The sequence below is a fragment of the Myxocyprinus asiaticus genome, chromosome 48 (assembly GCF_019703515.2).
Source record: "Myxocyprinus asiaticus isolate MX2 ecotype Aquarium Trade chromosome 48, UBuf_Myxa_2, whole genome shotgun sequence".
NCBI classification, from domain to species: domain Eukaryota; kingdom Metazoa; phylum Chordata; class Actinopteri; order Cypriniformes; family Catostomidae; genus Myxocyprinus; species Myxocyprinus asiaticus.
In genome coordinates, this window is record NC_059391.1 from 8730085 (window position 1) to 8744113 (window position 14029).

Below are 14029 nucleotides of genomic sequence, written 5' to 3' on the forward strand. Positions count from 1 at the left end.
ACCGCAAGTGTGGGTATTGGGCCAGCGCCAACCTAAATGAAACAGAACGCAAGTGTCTCGACATGCGTTTTTAAGACCTGGAGTCCTTATTTAACTTGAAACAGTGTCTAAAAATGTGCCGGTCCTGCGTGAGACACTGAAGAAACAGTGAGACGCGGTGCAGCAGTCAAGGACGTACGTCCAGCGCATTTACATAAGAAAACAATGGAAAAATATAGCAGACGCATGCAAAAACACGTTTGGTGTGAACGGCCCCTCATCCGTTCGCACTTATCTGTGAGCGAGAGCGCGTTGGTGAACCAAGTCCGGGGCCCCACGCAACTGCGTGGTGGGTAAAACCGCTACTGGCGCTGTTTCAAGTCGGATAAAATTTCTAACCGACATGCACTGCTTCAAGTTCAGCGCCTATCGGTCTGCGCAGCGCTGCATGAAGTCGAACACACCTAATGAAACTCCGCACCAACAAGCGAACACGCACGCGCACGCACACACACTCCCTCATGGCATTCTCAGATCAGTCGGTCAGTTTGTTGGAGTCTTGTCTGTTCTCAATGAGCGGCGAAACTATGAACACACAGATTATTTTCTAACAGCCTGCGCAGAGCGTCTCGTTTGAACGGTAAGAGATCTCCGTACTGTTTTTATTGTTGTTTTGTCTCACGAGAGTTTGTTTTGGCGGAGAGTTTGTGTCGCGCCTTCGCGTCAAATCAACGCGAAGTTAAACCTGATAAAGTCAAGCTTTGAATGCCAATACTTTGCATGAAATAGCTGGAATTGCCGTCTTGCTTTTAAATATAGCTTATAGCTTAAAGTTACCAGTAAAGAAACTTCATGTAACTTAATATGTAAGGCAAAACAAACAAATCAGTATCAGTTCCTTTGGGTTTGATAGCAATAAATCCTCATTTTAACATCAGTTTTAATGTATTTTTGGGTGTGCATGCTATATTGAAATGAATATGACTTAAGAGACTTTATTAGTATGTTATAGACTTTAATATTGACCATATTATAGCAAATGTGACCCAACTCTATGCATGAGTAATTGATGTTTTTAGTGTGTTATTCACTCTTCCATGATGGATTTACAGTAAGTAGTCTAGTCTGGGCTAAATTCAACCTTCTAATTGAAGAGTTTAAACACGAGGTCCACAATATTTAAGGTATTTTAGTATTTAATCTAAGAAATGTGACCCAATTCCAGCATGGCAAAGTGCTTTTGTTCAAAAACATTGTGTCAGATTCATTTTAAATGCTGAATGTTCTCGTGAGACAGCGTTTCGTGTTGAAACCTTGAACTTCTGAAGTACAGGATGCATTGTGGTCACCAGCCTACTTCCTTACCTTGTTTCAGAGCGAGGTGTGACACACTGCTTTCCACTTAAGATGAGTCGCCCCGCTTGCGTGATATCAAACTTATTCACAAATGGCCATATTTAATGAGATTTGTTGCTATTGTCATTAAAGAAGAGTTTTGTTTCATAATACATGTAACAAGGGAAGTGGGCCAATGGAGAGCATGTGTTTCTGTTTCGAAACACTTCAGTGAGAACTAATGAACCACAATCACACCGACGTGTGGCCTGTTACACATATGTGTCCCTAGAAAGAGGCCATGATGCAGAGAAACTTTTGGGGATTACATCACACATTTCTACCTGTCCGATCTATCAAAGCAGGTTTAAGGGAAGTGTAATGGCCGCAAACTAACTTTTGAACACTGAAGTTTGGCACACTGCTGATTATGCATGCAATACTTATCTCACAGTTAGATGATCCAAGAAGAAGTGAACATGTTGTAGCGTGTCGCCTAATAATAGCTTAACAGTTTCAAGTGCTTCTAAAACAGTGTGGTTTGGGTGTGATGTGAGTCACTCTCTGTATCTCACTTTTTTATTTTTTGCCTTATCAGGCTGTTTATAACGATTGAGGTGTTGTTTTGAAGTTGCTTAGATATTTGCCATTTTCCTTGGCTGTTCTACCAGTAGATTGTTTTTTTTTTTTGTTGTTGTTGTTGTTGGGTTTTGCCATTTTTCATCATAGTGGAGATGATAATGAGACTGTAAAAAGTTTGTGACAATAAGATGTCGAACATTCCAGAAGCCTTTAAATTTTTTTTTTGTTGGATTTTTCCCCTTTTTCACCCAATTTGGAATGCCCAATTCCCAGTGCGCTTTTTAAGTCCTCGTGGTCGCGTAGTGATTTGCCTCAATCCGGGTTTGGTTGCTTAGGAGACCTGGCTGGAGTCACCAGAAGCTTTTAAATTCTTGAGAAATACCTCACACCTTTCATTTAGTATCCAGAGAAGGCCACTTTGAGTTTTCCCTGGGGAAGAGTGTGGGGGGACATTGGGTTCATAGGAAGTGGGTAGAGTCAGTTTAAAAGAACATTACTATTATTTGTTGATTTGCTAAATTTGGGGAAAAAACAGTGAGCAGGTTTTGCATTGTTTTTAGAGCCAAGCTGACATATACTTCTATCCAGACATAATAATAATTAAGAAACAATCTATTTACAACTTATAAACCATCTTGAATATTTATGAGTTAAGGCTTGACTAAAATGTTTAGATGGCAAAAAACGATGAACAAAATCTTTACTTTTGCACACTTTTTTATTTAATATAGGCTAACCTATAGGGTAGTTTGCAAAGGGTTATTTTATATTTTTGTTTTCAGTACTAAACATAGAGGTGTAGTACTATGTAATTGAACCTTCGCTAAGCCCTGCCTTTTTCGCATGTGAGTTTCTCCTGTACTGATGCTGCCCCCAGCGTGAGTTCTTTTATGCATGCTGTAATTAAAACAAATCTTACCTTACACTTCACAGCAGATGCACTGAAGGTCAGATTATATATTATCAAACATATAAATCAAATCAAATCCCTTTATTGTTACTCAACCATATACAGAAGTGCAACAGTGGGTGAAAGACTTGGGTGCAGTTCCAAGCAAAATAGCAGTATGACAATTACAATAAACATATGATTTACACAAATCACAGGTTACACATATTGTTACACAATACAATATACACCTAATAATATACAGTATATACAAAATAAGAAGACTGTATACAATAAAAATAATATACAATATACAGTATACACAAAATAAGAAGACAGTATACAATAAAAATACACTGTACATTGGACTGATCGGGATGCTCAGAGCACAACAGAGCCACATTTGTTTACACTTTTTGGGGAAATCAACTTCTGTACAGGGTTAGTATGTTCATGGAAATCCTGGAAAAGTCATGGAATTTAGAAATTGTGTTTTCCAGGCCTGGAAATGTCATGGAAAAACAAGTTAACACTGAATGTTTTGGAAAAGTCATGGAATTTTCTAACAAAATATTTTCAGCAATACAAGTGTGCTAAGAATTATTTAAGTTTTGACACGAGTAAGCGCTACCAGAGACTTTTGACCAGAGATGGTCCACTTCTATTTAAATGAATGGGAGAAATTGGAACGCCCAACCAAGGAGCTCTAGTGCCCAATGGTCAACGTTACCTTACATGTAAAAGAGACAATCACCTTTTAGATACAGACAGTGACTGTCAATCAACTAGCTAACGTGCATGCGGATTAGCCATGCAAGATGGGACAATTGCGTGTTTTTGCATAATATCAGAATCAGAATGAGCTTTATTGCCAAGTAAAGGAATTTGTCATGGTGACAGAAGCTTCCAGTGCAAATGCAACCATATATACATACAAACATATACATATAGTGACATAAAAATTTAAAAATAAGATAGAACAGATGAAAAAAGAGAAATATACAATAGAGCAATAATGTTGTTTGAATATTTTATATACAGATATACAGTTATGTGCAGGTGTTGTATTGAAGAAGAGGTAAAAAAGCACAATTTATGATTCCAATATTATTACATTTTATTGCTGATTTGAAATATGTTCTTTGATCGTAATCTTGACCAACCGTTTTTTGAGATTTCGGTGTTCACCCATTCAGGTAAATAGGAGCTGCACTGGCATGACTGGAAATAGCCTCCCGAGAGCGTTCCAAAGACGGCTGACAGTGGACTGACTTGCTAGAAAGACTTTGGCGCTACTCGGAGCCAGTGCGGAGCAGTACGCAAAATGTGCTGCTTTGGAAACTGAGTAGTTTGTGAATAGGTGTCACATTTTGCACTTCATTAACGCTTGAGGAATTCGCTAACGATAGCTCAAGTTCATATGGATAGTGTATAAGTAAAGGAATTAGTAAATTTCGTATTTACATTACTGTTTCAATATATTAAGGCTTTGAATGTCTAACTCACCTTGTTATTTAAGCTTATGGTGATGTTTGCTTGTGAGCCTGAGTGTTAATTGTCCTTCTTGATGAGCAATCATTAAAAGTCTCAGTGTCACCTGTACATTAAACCATTTTTAACGGAAAACATGAAAGACGTGCGCTGATATTCATTGATGTCCTTTGATCTTTCCCTCAGCCGCTTCTGTCAAGTGTTGTGCGCATATGAAGAATTCTTCTCTTTCTGTCAGTGGTCCGAAAACAGTTTGCAAAAATGTTTGTCATTTGTGAGCGCTGCAAATAATTTCAACCATCTCGGGAGTTGCTCGGAGTTTAATTAATGTTAAATCCAGCGGTAAACAGCCTCTACAAGCAGAGCCTATATATCGGTATATTTTCCCTTATTTGTTTGAACAGGATAAAAGTGGTTTGTACAAATTCTAAGTGGGCTTTAAAAAGCTGACAGTGAGACATCCATAAGATGTGGTGAGAGGACAAAACAAAGCAAAAACAATATGTTCACAGCAAAAAAATAAAAAAAATAAAATATATTTTTTTTTTTGTTGTTGAATTATTGCAAAGCAAATGCTGTGTGATATTGTGGTATTGTATATAAGGTATTAAGTGGTATTGTATAAGGTGTACGTTTAGACTGTTATATTCACAATGCTGAATTTTATTCTATACAAATGGGTATAAACTAGGGTTGTCAGTCGATTTAAAATTTTTACCAAATTAATTACATGATATGGTGAGTAATTCAATCTAATTAACCGCAATTGATCAAATATATAAATATTTGCTAAGAAAGCCCCTCTAAAAAACAATAATTCGGTAACAACAGTAATATACAGTTGAAGTCAGAAGTTTACATGCACTTAGGTTGAAGTCATTAAAACTCATTTTTTAACCACTCCACAGATTTCATATTAGTAAACTATAGTTTTTGCAAGTCGTTTAGGGCATCTACTTTGTGCATAACACAAGTAATTTTTCCAACAATTGTTTACAGACAGATTGTTTTGCTTTTAATTGATTATATCTCAATTCCAGTGGGTCATAAGTTTACTTACACTAAGTAACTGTGCCTTTAAGCAGCTTGGAAAATTCCAGAAAATGATGTCAAGCCTTTAGGCAGTTAGCCAATTAGCTTCTGATAGGGTAATTGGAGTCAATTGGAGGTGTACCTGCGGATGTATTTTAAGGTCTACCTTCAAACTCCGTGCCTCTTTGCTTGACATCATGGGAAAATCAAAAGAAATCAACCAAGACCTCAGAAAAAAAAAACTGTGGACCTCCACAAGTCTGGTTCATCCTTGGGAGCAATTTCCAAACGCCTGAACGTACCATGTTCATCTGTACAAACAATAGTACGCAAGTATAAACACCATGGGACCACACAGCTATCATACCGCTCAGGAAGGAGACGCATTCTGTCTCCTAGAGATGAATGTAGTTTGGTGCAAAAAGTGCAAATCAATCCCAGAACAACAGCAAAGGACGTTGTGAAGATGCTGGAAGAAACGGGTAGACAAGCATCTATATCCACAGTAAAACAAGTCCTATATCGACATAACCTGAAAGGCAGCTCAGCAAGGAAGATGCCACTGCTCCAAAACCACCATAAAAAAGCCAGACTACAGTTTACAAGTGCACATGGGGACAAAGATCTTACTTTTTGGAGAAATGTCCTCTGGTCTGATGAAACAAAAATTGAACTGTTTAGCCATAATGACCATCATTATGTTAAAAGGAAAAAGGGTTAGGCTTTCAAGCCGAAGAACACCATCCCAACCGTGAAGCATGGGGGTGGCAGCATCATGTTATGGGGGTGCTATGCAGGGGGTGCACTTCACAAAATAGATGGCATCATGAGGAAGGAAAATTATGTGGATATATTGAAGCATCATCTCAAGACATCAGCCAGGAAGTTAAAGCTTGGTTGCAAATGGGTCTTCCAAATGGACAATGACCCTAAGCATACCTCCAAAGTTGTGGCAAAATGGCTTAAGGACAACAAAGTCAATGTATTAAGTGGACATCACAAAGCCCTGACCTCAGTCCAATAGAAAATTTGTGGGCAGAACTGAAAAAGCATGTGCGAGCAAGGAGGCCTACAAACCTGACTCGGTTACACCAGTTCTGTCTGGAGGAATGGGCCAAAATTCCAGCAACTTCTTGTGAGAAGCTTGTGGAAGGCTACCCAAAATGTTTGACCCAAGTCAAACAATTTAAAGGCAATGCTACCAAATAGTAACAAAGTGTATGTAAACTTCTGACCCAATGGGAATGTGATGAAAGAAATAAAACTATTATTCTGACATTTCACATTCTTAAAATAAAGTAGTGATCCTAACTGACCTATGACAGGGAATGTTTTCTAAGATTAAATGTCAGGAATTGTGAAAAACTGAGTTTAAATGTATTTGGCTAAGGTGTATGTAAACTTCTGACTTCAACTGTATAATGATCAAATAATTATAATTAGTTATATTTAAATAATTATAAATATAACATATTTAAAAAGTTTTTTTTGTTAAAATGCATTACATTATTGTGGCAGACAAGTAAAGCATTGATAAAAAAAAGTGACTTTAGAAGGCAATATATTTATTTCCATATTATTGAACATAATCCTATCATTGGCCTACATTGCACGTCAATCAATTTTGCAATTGAATTAGTAAATCTGTCAGAGATATATTTATTATAATGACTTTTCTTAGGACGCATCAATGGAAATGTGCATTAGATTAACACTTTTAGAGTGCTTTGGTTGCGTCGCACCATAAACACAGCGTTTTTAGGCCACTGCGTCAAGTTAAACATGGTTTGAAACATAGAAAAACATGTCTCAAGATCAATGCCTTCGGAATTGTGTTTCGTCCAGCTGTGTTTGAACGCAAGAACGCGTTCTCTCACACCTGCGACAATATTAGGATGTTTTAGCACAATGTGTGGACTTTTTTGGAGGTCCCTTGACCGCATTAGGCAACATTTACAACGAATATCAAGATTAAATCTTGAATGATTTCGCTGTGACGCCATCAGACCAGCTTAAAATACTGGACAAATATCGTCCCGTATTGATTCGATATGGGATGCAACATTTCATCTTTAAAAACGGGACGATCCTGTAGTTTACGGGACGAGTGGCAACACTAGTCGCTAGGGAGTTGCTAGCTGGTTGCTAGGGCTTTGCTATGTGGTTACTAAAGTGTTCTGGATGGTTGTTAGGCTATTGCTAGGCCGTTGCTTGGGTTTTCTGGGTGATCGCGTGGGCATTGCTAGGAGGTTACTAGGGTGTACTGTGGTTGCTGGGAGGTTGCTAGGGTGTTCTGGGTGGTTGCTAGGGCATTGCTCTGTGGCTGCTAGGGTGTTCTGGGTGGTTGTTGGGGTATTGCTAGGCTGTTGCTAGGGTTTTCTCGGTGATTGCTAGGTGGTTGCTAGAGTGTACTGTGGTTGCTAGGAGGTTGCTAAGCGGTTATTAGGGTGTTCTGGTGGTTGCTAGAGCATTGCTGTGTGGTTGCTAGGGTGTTCTGGGTGGTGCTAGGGTGTTCTGCTAGGTTGGTAGGGTATTCGGTAGCACAGCAGGAGCTAACGGGGACCTGCCGATCAGCTAACTTTGACCACCTGCACCACACACACTTAATTCAACAGGAAGTGGGGACACAGCTTCCTTTCCCAGTGAAATAAGCTCTCATCAACTATGGAAATTGTCTCTCATCAACCTGTGAATCTGGCTCTTACAGAACTTATTGATAGGATGTGAGACAAAATGACAATATCATTTCAACATCTGTTAGATCAGTATGAGCACTATTGCAGTTAATGCAAGACATTTTCATATGTCTGTTTGATAGAGATTTCAGTAATGATTGAGACAATTTATTTATTAAATTTATAAGTATATGAAAAGAGTTGAAGTAATGATTGAAAGATACTTTCAGCTACAAATGTGTAAATTTAGTTAAGGAAAGTCCACGGAATCAGTTTTATGAATATCTTTATTTCAGTAATGTTTATAAGAAGCTTTTCAATAATTTGTATAAACGTATTTTTAACGTTTATATCAGTATCATAATTTCACTAGTGTAAGAAAATGTTCAATAATGCATATAAATGAATTTCACTCGATTATATTAATATCTTCATTTCACTACTGTTTTAAAGAGGCTTTTCAACAATTATGGCCTACACGGCTCCTCATAATTAATTCCGTTAGTTTTTTTAATGCGTTATTTCTGTATATGAGTGGTGGTGGCGTAGTGGGCTAAAGCACATAACTGGTAATCAGAAGGTTGTTGGTTCAATCCCCACAGCCATCACCACTGTGTCCTTGAGCAAGGCACTTAACTCCAGGTTGCTACAGTGGGATTGTCCCTGTAATAAGTGCACTGTAAGTCGCTTTGGATAAAAGTGTAAATGTATATAATTAATCGCACCAAATTAACACATTAAATTGACAGCCTTAGTAGAAACATTTGAAACGCTGCAGAAGAGTTTTGGAAATTCATGAAAAAGTCATAGAAATTTACTAGTGAAAATGTGTATGAACCCTGTATGTACGACTTGCTAATACAGTAGTTGTCTCTTCATATTAAGCAGGGATATTGATGATGAGGGGAACTTTTAGGTGATTTAACTGAACGCAAATCTGTCCATGAAAGATGAATGTTTGCACTTCCATGCAAACTCTCAGCTGTTTGATTTGGCATTGCCAGATGCTGCCGTTCTCGTCGTTGACCTCTGCCTGTAAAAACAGCTAAACTGACCACAGATCAGTGTTTAAAGGCCTCTCTTTGTCAGCACCTTTTCATTGCCCTGCTGCAGCTGACCTGTGATAAATTATATTCACAGAGGAAGTGCTTCTGCTGTTCAAATAACTTGTGAGAGGCACACCTGTACTCTTCTGGCTGATGATCACAGGACATTTACAACAGGATTCAACTGTGGATTTAGATTTGCCATTTAGTTTTACAGAGGGAGCTGCACATTTTAATTGTGTACGTTTCCTAAATCTGCAATATTTCATGAAATATTTGATGCCATGCTGTGGTGTCAAAAACAGGTTAATATATAGTAATTTAAAGGGACATCAGATACTTTGAAATAGTTTTACATTTGGTCTCCAAGTCTAGATGCTGTGCATGTTAAAATTCAGTTTTAACTCAGTTATAATTTTATTTGTGGGGCTGTCAATCAATTTTTAATAAAAATATTAAACTAATTAGTTACATGAGCTGCTGATTAAATGAATACAATTAATCACAATTAATTTCATATCAATATTTTCTGAGGAAGGCCCTCAAATTAACATAATTCAATATATATTATTCAAAATAATGATAAGATAATAAATTACCAAAGTTCAGCCATAAAACTCAGTGGTGCAGGCTGAAAGGTCTCTGAACTTATCTGTTAGCCAATTAGGTTTCTAACAAGTGACTTGACACAAGTGTTAAACTTGTGCTGTCTTTACGTTTTTTTTTAGTTTTTTTTTTTACCTAATTTAGTGTTCCTGGTCAAAAATGACCTATTAAAAATTTCTTATGAATCTCTCATTATGCTATATTATCACCAAAAATTAGATTAGATCTTTTTGTCAACTTGTTTTCTTTCAGTTAGCCCAGGTTTTGTATTTCTGTTTGGAACTTGCTGATCGTAGGCCCCCTTGAACTGAGCTTATGTACCTAATTTTTGAGTGAAAAAAGCCTTATTTGTCTATAATTTTGGCAATATTAAATAAAATATGAAAACATGGTGTACTATTTATCACACTAGTATGCTTTAATTTTTTAACAAAGTTTGTTTTGAAACACTTTTATTTAGTAAACAATTGCACATCTTCCTATCAGAAGCTAATTGTCTAAAGCCTTGACATCATTTTCTGGAATTTTCCAAGCTGCTTAAAGGCACAGTTAACTTAGTGTATGTAAACTTCTGACCCACTGGAATTGTGATATAGTCAATAAAAAGTGAAACTATCTGTCTGTTAACAATTGTTGGAAAAGTTACTTGTGTCATGCACAAAGTAGATGTCCTAAACGACTTGCCAAAACTATAGTTTGCTAATATTAAATCTGTGGAGAGGTTAAAAAATTTGTTGTAATGACTTCAACCTAAGTGCATGTAAACTTCTGACTGTATGTGCTTATCTAATGGATGAACATGCTCCTTAACACTCAATTTTTCTCTTATTTTTGGTCTCCCCCATTCATTTTCAATTGCCGGTCATTTTTGGCCGGGAACACCAAGTGTGTGGCTTTGTTCCATTTTGTAAAAAATAAAAGCATTTCAAAACAAACTTCATGGTGAAACATTAAAACACGAGTGTGATAAATAGTACAGAATATTTTCATATTTTATTTAATATTGCCAAAATTATCCACAATTAATGCTTTTTTTTCACTCAAGAACGAGGTGCATAAGCTCAGGTCGATGAGGCCTACAGTCAGTAAGCTACAAAAAGAAATACTAAACCTGTGCTAATTGAAAGAAAACAAGTTGACAAAAAGATCTAATCCAATATTTGGTAATAATATAGCATAATTAGAGATTTATAAGCAATTTTTTAATAGGCTGGTCATTTTTGACCGGGAACACCAAAAGCGTAACAAAGTGAAAAAATAAAATAAAATGTGAAATTTTTTAGGGGGATATTTTAGTACCTTGTTTGAAAAGTCAAAACATTTTAGTCCAATTGGCAGGGTTGAGAGGGTTACTTTTGAAATGTATTCCACTACAGAATACAGAATTCATGCTATAAAATGTAATTTGTAACGTATTCTGTTAGATTACTCAGGGTCAGTAACGTATTCTTAATACTTTGGATTACTTCTTCAGCACTGGTAGATTTTTTCACTTGTTTTGACTATAAAAACTCAGTAAGATAAAATACACGTTAAAAATACATTCTCTAAAAAACCTAAATATCTTATGCAGTGTTGTTTCTAAAACAATATAAATCAAATTGATCTTGTTTTAAGGATTTTTAGATAATTTTTGTATTGTTTTCCTGTAAAAATATCATCAAGAATACGATTTTTGCCCTAATATCAAAGGTCTTACTATCAAAAAGAAATTCTGATCCAACATGAATTTTCTTGATAAAAAAATATGATCGTGCCTGGTAACGTGCAATGGCTAGAAATAGCATTTTAGCTTAGCGTAAAGCTGACAATTTACACAAGGTTTATTTCTATTTCTTCTGCTCCAAACTTACTTCAAACTTACTTCTCTGTCTGCTCGTATGAATGTAACACATCATAAGAAAGTGTTTCACCGCTGTTCAAATGCACTTTGGATCACATCATTTATATGTATAAATGTTTTCCATCTGAAAGGACTAAATATTAAATGAAACACATGACAATAAAATGCAAAGTAATCTCTTCAGTAATCAAAATACATTTAGAATGTAACTGTATTCTGATTACCAATGATTTAAATTGTAACTGTAGTGGAATACAGTTACTTGTATTTAAAATACAAAATATGTAATCCCGTTACATGTATTCCGTTACTCCCCAACACTGCCAATATGATAACATTAACTAGCATTTTCAGGAAAAGAAAATCCTCTTTGGGTCAAAATGACTGGATGACAACATGAGGGTTAAACCAGCTGTCTCAAATGGTGTAAGCTGATTGGTTCTTTGACATGCAATCAGATAGCCAATCAGCTTGCATCACCTCTTTGTCTAGCATTTAAGTGCCTCAGTTTTATAGATAAGCCAGTTTCACTGCAGCGCGCTGCGAGAGTTTTTTTCTCAGAAAATGAATAACTGAATGTGTAGATTGGGAAAACAATATGCTTGTGGGCTGGGCAGTAACATTTTATTAACAGGGGAGTGTGCTTATGGGACTGTATTGTGTTCAAACCTTTGATGGGATTTGTGCTTTTTTAACCAGATACCAAAGCAGTCTCATCGTTTTCAGCCAAATGAAGCTTCGGACATCACAGATCACATGGTTTTGGTGAAAACAAATCAAGCTCTAATATGGTGCCTCAATGTGAAATGTGTTTTTTTAAATTTTTTTTACACTTAGTATTTTGACGCTTCAGTGTTGAACGTCACAAAACTAGCTTCTATCATCTTGCATGGTAAGGTCTGGTTTTGGCCATGACACACAGAAGCACATCTTTAACAAGGTAAGCCTTAGCCAAATCTGTTTGGCACAAATTGCGATCTTAAGTCATTAGATTAAATAAATCCACACATAGCTAGTCTAAGTCACTAGTAAAATAAGCTTCAGGCTTTCCTGGTACAGGTACACATTATGAGTTAGGTCACTAGCAATTTAAACCATTCTGCCAAGTGGCCAAGGCACACATAGCTTGCATATACTCAGTGCACATGGCTCTTGGGAGCAGCAGTAGTATATAAAAACCACAACATTAAAACCACCTACCTAATATTGTGTAGGTCCCCATCATGCCGCCAAAATGGCACCAACCCGCATCTCAGAATAACATTCTGAGATGCTATTCACCACAATTGTACAGAGCGGTTATCTGAGTTAACGTAGACTTTATCAGTTCGAACCAGTCTGGACATTCTCTGTTGACCTCTCTCATCAACAAGGCATTTCCATCCACAGAACTGCAGCTCACTGGATGTTTATTGCTTTTGGCACCATTTGGAGTACATTTTAGAGACTGTTGTACTTGAAAATCCCAGGAGATCAGCAGTTACAGAAATACACAAACCAGCCCATCTGGCACCAACAATCATGCCATGGTCCAGATCACTCAGATCACATATTTTCCCCATTCTGATGGTTGATGTGAACATTAACTGAATTTCCTGACCCATATCTGCATGATTTTATGCACTGCACTGCTGCCACACTATTGGCTGATTTGATAATCGCATGGATGATTGTTGGTGCCTGATGGGCTGGTTTGAGTGTTTCTGTAACTGCTGATATCCTGGGATTTTCACACAACAGTCTCTAGAATTTACTCGGAATGGATTGAAGTGAACAAGATGGATTGAAGTGAACAAAAGGGTGAGAGAGGGTAGTCTTCGCCCCATTATACACTGCAACAAAATAAATTTTTTATTTGTTTTTGTTTTGGCTTGTTTTCCAATATAAATATCTAAAACTCCTTTAAAACAACGTACATTTACTTTAGGAAATATACTGCAGAAGAATTTTTTTTTTTATATATCTGAGAATGTTGAATATAATATTAAAAATACAAATATTTTAAAATATCTAAAAATCCTTTAAAAAAAGATGCATTCTCCTGAGAAGCAGCATATAAGATATTTAGACTTGCTTTTAGAGAATAGATCTTGAATATAAGTATACTTTGTCTTTACTGTACTCGCAGAAGTATAACCAAGTGAAAAAATACACTTATATACAAAATACACTTACTGTATATTTAAGATACATTCTCTTAAAGCAAGTCTAAATATCTTATGTGTTACTTCTCAAGTAAATGTATCTTGTTTTAAGGATTTTTAGAAAATTTTAGACAATACACTTGATAACAATAGGATTTTTTTGTAGTGAAATTTCTACTGAATTAAACTTAATAAAAATCATTTTTTCCCTTTAATTCAGTGAATGTCATTTAGAGGTATTTTTAAAAGATGATTTTGTCCTCTTTATTGTTAGCAAGCACATTTAATACAACCTTTTAAGTCGGGGCACAAGCTGACTAGTCGGTTTAGAGCTAATGATTAATCGTTGCAATAATCGCCCGAATAGTCAAATAATCGTTTTAATAATCGTTAGATTAGTTGATTAT

General features: G+C 36.3%; 1 protein-coding gene across 2 annotated transcripts in view; it reads left to right on the forward strand.

Annotated features, from left to right (window-relative positions):
- The first annotated feature begins 288 nt into the window (after positions 1-288).
- Positions 289-14029, forward strand: part of LOC127437840 (USP6 N-terminal-like protein) — a 56229-nt gene continuing 42488 nt past the window's right edge. The window contains exon 1 of one of the 2 annotated variants that reach the window (XM_051693057.1): positions 289-619. The gene's annotated coding sequence lies outside the window, so the exon portion shown is untranslated. The remainder of the gene's footprint in view (positions 620-14029) is intronic. The other variant, XM_051693056.1, reaches the window with a different exon arrangement.